This window comes from Pituophis catenifer, unplaced genomic scaffold, assembly GCF_029215685.1.
Source record: "Pituophis catenifer annectens isolate HBS135680 unplaced genomic scaffold, rPitCat1.0.hap2 SCAF_3, whole genome shotgun sequence".
In the NCBI taxonomy this organism is placed as follows: Eukaryota; Metazoa; Chordata; class Lepidosauria; order Squamata; family Colubridae; genus Pituophis; species Pituophis catenifer.
The window spans coordinates 1,168,835-1,176,276 of record NW_027256883.1 but is presented as its reverse complement, the minus strand read 5'-3'; the positions used below and the strand labels follow the sequence as shown (position 1 = coordinate 1,176,276).

Here is a 7,442-nt window from a genome sequence, read left to right as displayed (position 1 = left end):
GGGAGGCCCCTGAGGGGAAGCCTTGGGGGATCAGAGGGGGTAGGGACTGGCAGGCCTTTGGGGCAGCTTTCCCAGCCTTCAAACGGCCTGTGAAGTGATATCAGGGTGAGTTGAGCTTTGGGGAGAGGCTCACCTCTTTCCCTTTGTGCCCAAGGGCAGGTAGGGGTGTGTGTGTGTGTGTGAGTGAGAGAGAGAGAGAGAGAGAGAGAGAATGAATATCAAAGAATCTTAAGGCTGGAAGGGAGCTTGGAGATCTTCTATCCAACCCCCTGCCTTATATCACCCCAGACAACCGAATGTCCAATCTTTTCTTAGCTTTAAGAGGGCAGAAGGTGGGAGGGAGAATGCTGGGGGTGATCCTGACCTCCTTAGCAGGGGGGGTCTCCAGGGCAGGTGGACCCTCCCCCTAGTGCTCTATGCTGACTGTGCCTGGCTGGTTGTGGGAATCCGCTTCCTTCTATCCATTCCCTTTCCAAGCTCTGAATTTCCTCCCCCTTTTTTTACACAATACTTTTCTTTTTTTCTTTTGGTAAAAATTGGACAGTATATTTTTCTAACGGCTCATTTTTAATCCTGGTCGTTTCTCTTTCTCTGGTCAAGCAATAAAGGAGTGCTCTGTCTTTTCCGAGGTCCGTTGGGAACCTGCAACTTTAAGGTTTCCTGGGGAATTCCTGGGGAATTCTGGGAATTGAAGTCCACCCATCTTAAAGTTGACAAATTTGGGGGAAAAAAACCAGTTATAGATTGGGGGAAAATGTTTTTGACTTGCTCAAAAATCCCCTTTCTTGCCTCTCTCTCTCACTTTAAAGTGTGGCCCATCCCTTCCCACTTCTGGGGGGTGGGGGGGTGGGCTGGTCTTACTTTCCCAAATCCTGGGGTCCTGCCAGATACAGAGAAAGGAGGATTAACTGCATGGAAGCAAGATCTGGGCAAGCAATTGATTTTGCTCTCCTCTGGTGCAAACGGGGGATGCTTGGAGCATAAACTGCTAGTCCTCAGTGAGGAAATGCCCTTTGCCTGCGTTTCTGCCTCCCTTCAAGCTGCCCTCCAGTCCCCTTTGGTTTCCGTCCGGAGCAAGACTGAGCTCCTAAAATGAAGTTTTCTCATTTTGGTAGCATGCCAATGTTTCATCCCAGCCCCTGACCCAAAGCAGTCTTTTGGCCATCATGGCAGTCGGGGGTCTGGCGTGCATATCCGGTTCCTCCAATCCCTCCTGATAGGTTTTGTCCTCAGACCTTGGACCGTTTTTTCTCTGGACTCGCTCAACCTTATCAATTGCCTTTTTTTAAAATAAGCGAGGTCTCCAGATCTGGACACCGTTTTCTGAATGGGGCCTGGCCAAAACCTCATGTGGCAGGATTAGGACCTCCGTTTCCTGCTGGTCATCCCTCTAGTGAAGCCCCCCCCCAATTTTGTGTGCCTTCAGAGGTGCCTGGCCACACCGTTTGCCCATTTTGGAGTCGGCTCTTCAGTTGTACTATGTAGTCCTTGATTTAACGACCGTTCATTTAGGGACCAAAGTTACAACAGCACTGAAAATAGGGATTTATGATTGTTTTTCACACTTACGACCTTTGCAACATTCCTGTGGTTGACATCCCTCTGCTGACTCGTACTTATGACGGTTGCAGTACCTGGGGTCAAGCGACCTTCTGACCAGCAAGATCAGCGGGGAAGCCAGATTCACTTAACCAGGTTATTAGCTTATCAACTGCAGTGAATCACTTAACAATTATAGCAAGAAAGGTCGTAAAATGGGGGGAAATTCACGTAACCAATGTCTCACTTAGCAACAGAATTTTTGGGTCATAAATCGAGGACCACCTGTATGCCAGAGGGTTCTTTGGTCCTGTGTTCCTGGGCCTTTTTGGTCAGGGATCCCGCATCTTCCCCCGCCTACCTGAAGGAACGGGGCAGAGCGAAGGCCTGGCCTTCCGGAAGATGGTTTTCGGTCTAAGGCAGGCTGTGGCAGGCTTGGTATATTTGGAAAAGCTTCATTGCACGTGAAAATGCAGCTTTCCTGACCAGACGGGGGAAAAAAATCAGCGTAGCTTTTTCTCTCTAATGTCTTTTTGCTCCTGTGTTTTTCATTCTGTCTCTATGGAAGGTGGTTTCTTTTTTTTTTAATCGCTTGGTGTCTCATCTGTCCGTCTTCGCCTTCAGGGCTGGCCTTCGATCAGCTCCATCTCTGCCGTGAATTTGGGGAGCTGCAACTGAAGAGAAGAGAAGGGGGCAAATGAAACCCCTCTCCCCCAGGTGATGCCTTTTCTCTCTCCTCCCACCAAAGAGACCCCCCTCTCAGTCTCAGCCCCCATACAACCCCCCCTCTCTCAGCAGCTATAATTCGGCTCATTCTGTACGACGCCACAGGCTGCCCTTCCCGGCCTCCTCCTTGGCACAGACCCTGCCAGGCCTGGTCCTGCTTCAGGTGGTGGTGGGGGGAGACCAGCTGCTGGTAAACCCCCATTTGGGGCATGCTGCTGTTGCCTTATTGCACAGTCTTGGTGGGTAGATGGCTGCAAAATCTCTTTCCGGGGATTAGGACCCCCTCCTCCTCCTTGCAGCCTGGGAGTGAGCGAGCGGGGAAGGCAGCGGCTTCTGCTTTGCCCCTTTTCTATCATTAAAGGCATTTTGGAAAACTCCCGGGTAGTTGTGTTTCTGTGCGTCTCAGCTGCCCTCTGTGCATCCCATCAATAAGGGATGTGATAGTTGGGACTCTGGGTGTGGGGGAGGCAGGAGGGGGACCGAGGTCACCTCTCTGGCAGGAAGGGGAGTGCGGCTGACTCTTCATAAACCGGGAGTGTCCATCCTTGGCCACTTTAAGATCTGTGGACTTCAACTCCCAGAATTCCCCTGCCAGCCATGCTTAATCACCTCTGTTAAAGTCTGAAGAGGTTTGCACAACATGTTAACATGGACACCGACAAAAAGGCCAGGACTTTGGCCTCAGCTCTGGTGCCCACAGCTCTTCTCTTTTTCCTTCCTCCTGTGCCGGGCTCTCTTTTCACTTACAGCCGAGAAACCATTACTGGTCAAGACTGGGCAGCGTCCTTGAGCATCTGGCGTGACCAAGTCACCTCCTGATTTCTCCACGAGAAGTCAGTTCTTCTGTATCTTCTCCTCCTTGGCCTCAGTCAAGCCTCTGCCATACATTGATAGCCTGTTATTTATATTCATCCTGTTATTCCCTGATGTATATGGGGGGGTTGGACTAGAAGACCTCTAAGGTCCCTCCCAACCCTGTTATTCTGTGATTGACGCTTTGATACCTTCTGCTAAGAGGCCCTAAAGACTCCAGAACAGAGGCAGGCAACTGTGGCCCCTTTGCAACCTGTGGACTTCAATTCCCAGAATTCCTGAGCCCAGCCATGCTTTTGGTTCATGCAGTCTAGATGCTTTAAGGCAGGGGTGTCCAACTTTGGCAGCTTTAAATCCCAGAATTCCCCAGTCAGCCCAGCTCAGGAATTCTGGGCGTTGAAGTCCACAGGTTGAGAAGGGGCCCGGTTGCCCACCCCTGCTCCAGAACCTCTTCAGCCTTTCATTTGAGGGACTGCAATCCAGTGTCCCATTTACACTGTATACCCCTTTGTGTAATTAAACAGAAATACACATTTCACAGGCGGAGAAGGGTAAGTGTAGCCCTACGTTGATCACAGAAGGCTCCAGCCTGCCCCAACAAGACCCACCAAACCCCGTTCCCAAGATTACAAGAACTGGGTGCAGAGGCAGCCCCTCCCTTGCGCAGTTGGACAGCATCCTTGAAACCTAACATAGCAAGTACAGAATACAGAAGGGACCTTGGAGGTCTTCTAGTCCAACCCCCTGCTCAGGCAGGAAAAACTATACCATTTCAGACAAACAGTTGTCCAATCTCTTCTTAGTTCTAGGCTGCTCCAGTTCTTTTCCTTAGTTCTAGGTTGTTTCTGTCCTTGATCGTTTCCCTCCATTGCTACTTGTCCTGCCTTCAGGTGTCTCAGCAGAGACTCTCAAGGGCACCTGCTTCCGGTCTCCTTCGCAGAGGGCGAATGGCTTCAACCTGGTGCAAGACCTGCCAGGGAAAACAAGTTTTGTGTCACACGCAGAACTGGGAGTGGCCGGGGACTTGGTCTTGGCTGCCAGGTATGGGGCACCTGCAGTAACCAGGCACAGCCCCGTGAGTCAAAAATGTGTGCAACATGAACATCACTTGAAGCCCAACCAAGCAAAGTACAAGCTGTTTCGGGGGTGACCCTGGCTGGACTGGTACGGACTTTGGGGGTTTTGTTGTAGGTTTCACTGCTCCAGAATTAGACAGGTGGGACAAGCAAGCCCATGCCTCTGGATTTCCCACTCCTATTTCAACATCTGGGATGAATCCAAGCCATGGTGAGGTCATCTGTTCAGCCTCTCAGCCTCTGGCTGGTGGGCCACCAACTCCTGAAGAATCACTGAAGCCCCAGGGCAAAGCCCCCATCTTCACCTGTGGGGCTCCTGTACTGGGAATTGCCCCAGGCCCACATGTGCCCCATCCCACAGGTGGTCTGCAGGGCTTTGCGTTGGAAATACTTGTTTCCACTCATCAGTTGAGCAAGCCAAACTTGGTAGAAGGTGAAGTCGGTACCTGGCTCATCACAACTACAAGGACTGAGACATTTGCGTGCCCAATCTGGTCCGTTATCCCGGCACACCTGCTTAAAGGCTGGCTAGAGCAGAATCACACAATAACCCATACCAGGGGTCTCCAACCTTGGCAACTTTAAGCCAGGCGGACTTCAACTCCCAGAATTCCCCAGGCTGGGGGATTCTGGGAGTTGAAGTCTGCCAAGCTTAAAGTTGCCAAGGTTGGAGACCCCTGACCTATGTTTCAGACAAATGGCTGCCCAGTCTCTAAAATCTCCAGTGATGGAGCACCCACAACTTCTGGTGGCAAGCTGTTCCACCGATTAACTAACAGAATAACAGTTGAACAGAGATCTTGCAGTTCAACCTCTGCTCAAGCAGGAGGCACTCTACCATTTCAGACAAATGGTAGTCCAATCTCTTCTTTAAAATCTCCAGTGATGGAGCACCCACAACTTCTGGAAGCAAGCAGTTCCACTGGTTAATTGTTCTGTCAGGAAGTTTCTCCTTAGTTCTAGGATCTTTCCTTGATAAGCTTCCACCAGCTTCTTGTCCTGCCCTCCAGGTGCTTTGGAGACAGGGTGGATAAAAATCAATGATTTTTTAAAAAAAATCAGATTTTTTTTATTTAAATCGGATTTTTTTGATTTTTATTGAATTTATTTTAATAAAAAACTTTTGGGGTAAAAATCAAAAGATAGTTTTTTATTTAAGATACATAAATAATTGAGTTTATTCAGCATGAAATGGAGCTTAGTTGTGTAGCAGGAGGCTGTATATTCTGCAACACTGGGACTATCGGTGAGTCAACAGTGGGTCAAAGGAGTAGCAGAGATGACAGTTGCTCTTTAAAAATTATGATTTAAATTGAGCTGATTTAAATCAAGCCTCTTTACTAGTGATTTAAATCATGATTTAAATTGTGATTTAAATCAACTCGATTTAAATCAAATCCACCCTGTTTGGAGAATAGCTTGACTCCCTCTTCTTTGTGGCAGCCCCTCAGATGTTGGAAGACTGCTCTCATGTCTCCCCTGGTCCTTCTCTTCATCAAACTAGACATACCCAGTTCCTGCAACCGTTCTTCATATGTTTTAGCCTCCAGCCTCCTGATCATTCTTGTTGCTCTTCTCTGCACTCTTTCCAGAGTTATTGGTTCATTTATTTCATCATCCTCTTCACTGCCCCTTTTCTCATAGGCTGCACAGCCTTATAGATCCCAGGTGGGAAAAGTGCCTTGAAGGTAGCATAGCCTCACTTTCCTGTGAGATGACAGGGCAACCTCACCACCGCTACTCAAATCCATATTTTCCCAGGACTGCCCAACTCTCGCATTACGCAAGACCAGGATAAAACTGGTCTTTGAGGAGACGTCCCCTCCCAAAACAGCTTTAGGTCTGAGTCACTGGATTAGGGTGGAACATGGTCAGGATTCCCCAGAGGGCAAAGAGGCAGCGGAGCTTGGAAAGTTTGGGTGGCAGGACGAGGGTTACATCAGCGATTCACAGAGTGTATCGGTAGTTATGCAAATAGTTGCTTCAGTCTGGCAAGATTCTGTCTGTAGGGGAAGAACAACAAGGAAGCTACTCTCAAGTAAATCCTCGTGTCGTTCTTGGTTCTTGGGGCCTCACAGGACGTCTCTCACAGGTCCCTGATCCACGATGCAGTGAATTGGGTGGGTACCACCTCAGGAATTAATCTGGTCTCTCCACTGGATCCAACCATTTATCCAAGTGGTACAAGGATTTCTTCCTTGGGCAGGGGGTTGCACTCTTCCAGCCCTAGGAGTCTATGAACCTACACAACATCTGCCTATCCCTATCTGTTTGCCACCCTCCCCCCCACCTGAAAGTTGTGTTCTGAGTGGTCTCCCACTACCTGAAGACCTCTCCCACAACCACCATGGCAGTCCTTCAGTCCTTCACTTCCAACGGTTGGGGCCAAGCTAGAGCCGCCAATTCAGACAAATGCACCCACAGGGAATTAACTCTTCCCAGTGCTCTACGCAGCTCTTGCTGGCTGGTGTGGCTGCATCTAACAGGGAGAACAATTAACCACCAATTAACAATTTGCCTTCAGAAGTTGTGGGGGCTCCATCACTGAAGGTTTTTAAGAAGAGACTGGACAATCACTTGTCTGAAATGATATAAGATCTGCTTGGGCAGGGGGTTGGACTAGATGACCTCCAAAGTCCCTTGGATTGAACTCTCCGTCCCAGGCAGGAATTGGGGACCCCAAAGGCTCCATCTTGCCTCATCTGCCACAGCTTGGCAATTTATCCAGCCTCTGTGCCACAGATTGGGATACACGTCCTGTGACCATACATACCAAACCATTTGGGCCTCTGACTTCAGAAGAACTTCCCCCCATAACTCTATTCCTTCAGTGCAGGAATGTGGGGCTGTAAGCACAGCTGGAGCACAGCTGGTGGCTGGAGCTGAGCCTCTGCTTTTTCCTGGTCAGGAGTTTAATCTGCTCTGACCTTCCTGAACTGCCTCGGGGTGGGGTGTTTTTTTTGGGTAATAGGCCCTTGGTTAGTTTCCCTGAATTTTACCTTCCTGGCTGGTCAAGAGGGGGCCGTTCCTTGAACCCCTCCCTCACCACAAAGCCAGCCTCTGCTCCAGCAGAACCTGATGTTCCGGCCGCTGCCCTCTCCCCTTTGCACAGCCTGGCCTACCTGCAGCCACCTTCCCTTGCACCACTTCCTCCGACACGCTCCACCCGATGAGCGAGGGAAAACATTTGAACTGTCACTTCTCGTGTTTGCCGACTGGTGAAAAGGTCCCGCGGGTGATGTGAGCCGGGGGGGGGGTGTCTTTGGCTGGCTCCCAAGTGCACGGAGG

The 7,442-nt window shown here is 49.9% G+C and overlaps 1 long non-coding RNA gene across 1 annotated transcript; it reads right to left on the bottom strand.

The window, feature by feature from the left end:
* Positions 1 to 1,540: 1,540 nt before the first annotated feature.
* Positions 1,541 to 7,321, bottom strand: LOC139314545 (uncharacterized). The gene is made up of 3 exons (XR_011600190.1): positions 7,277 to 7,321; positions 3,847 to 4,048; positions 1,541 to 2,213 (listed from the first exon to the last, which is right to left on the bottom strand). It is a non-coding gene; the product is annotated as an uncharacterized lncRNA (long non-coding RNA).
* Positions 7,322 to 7,442: the final 121 nt, after the last annotated feature.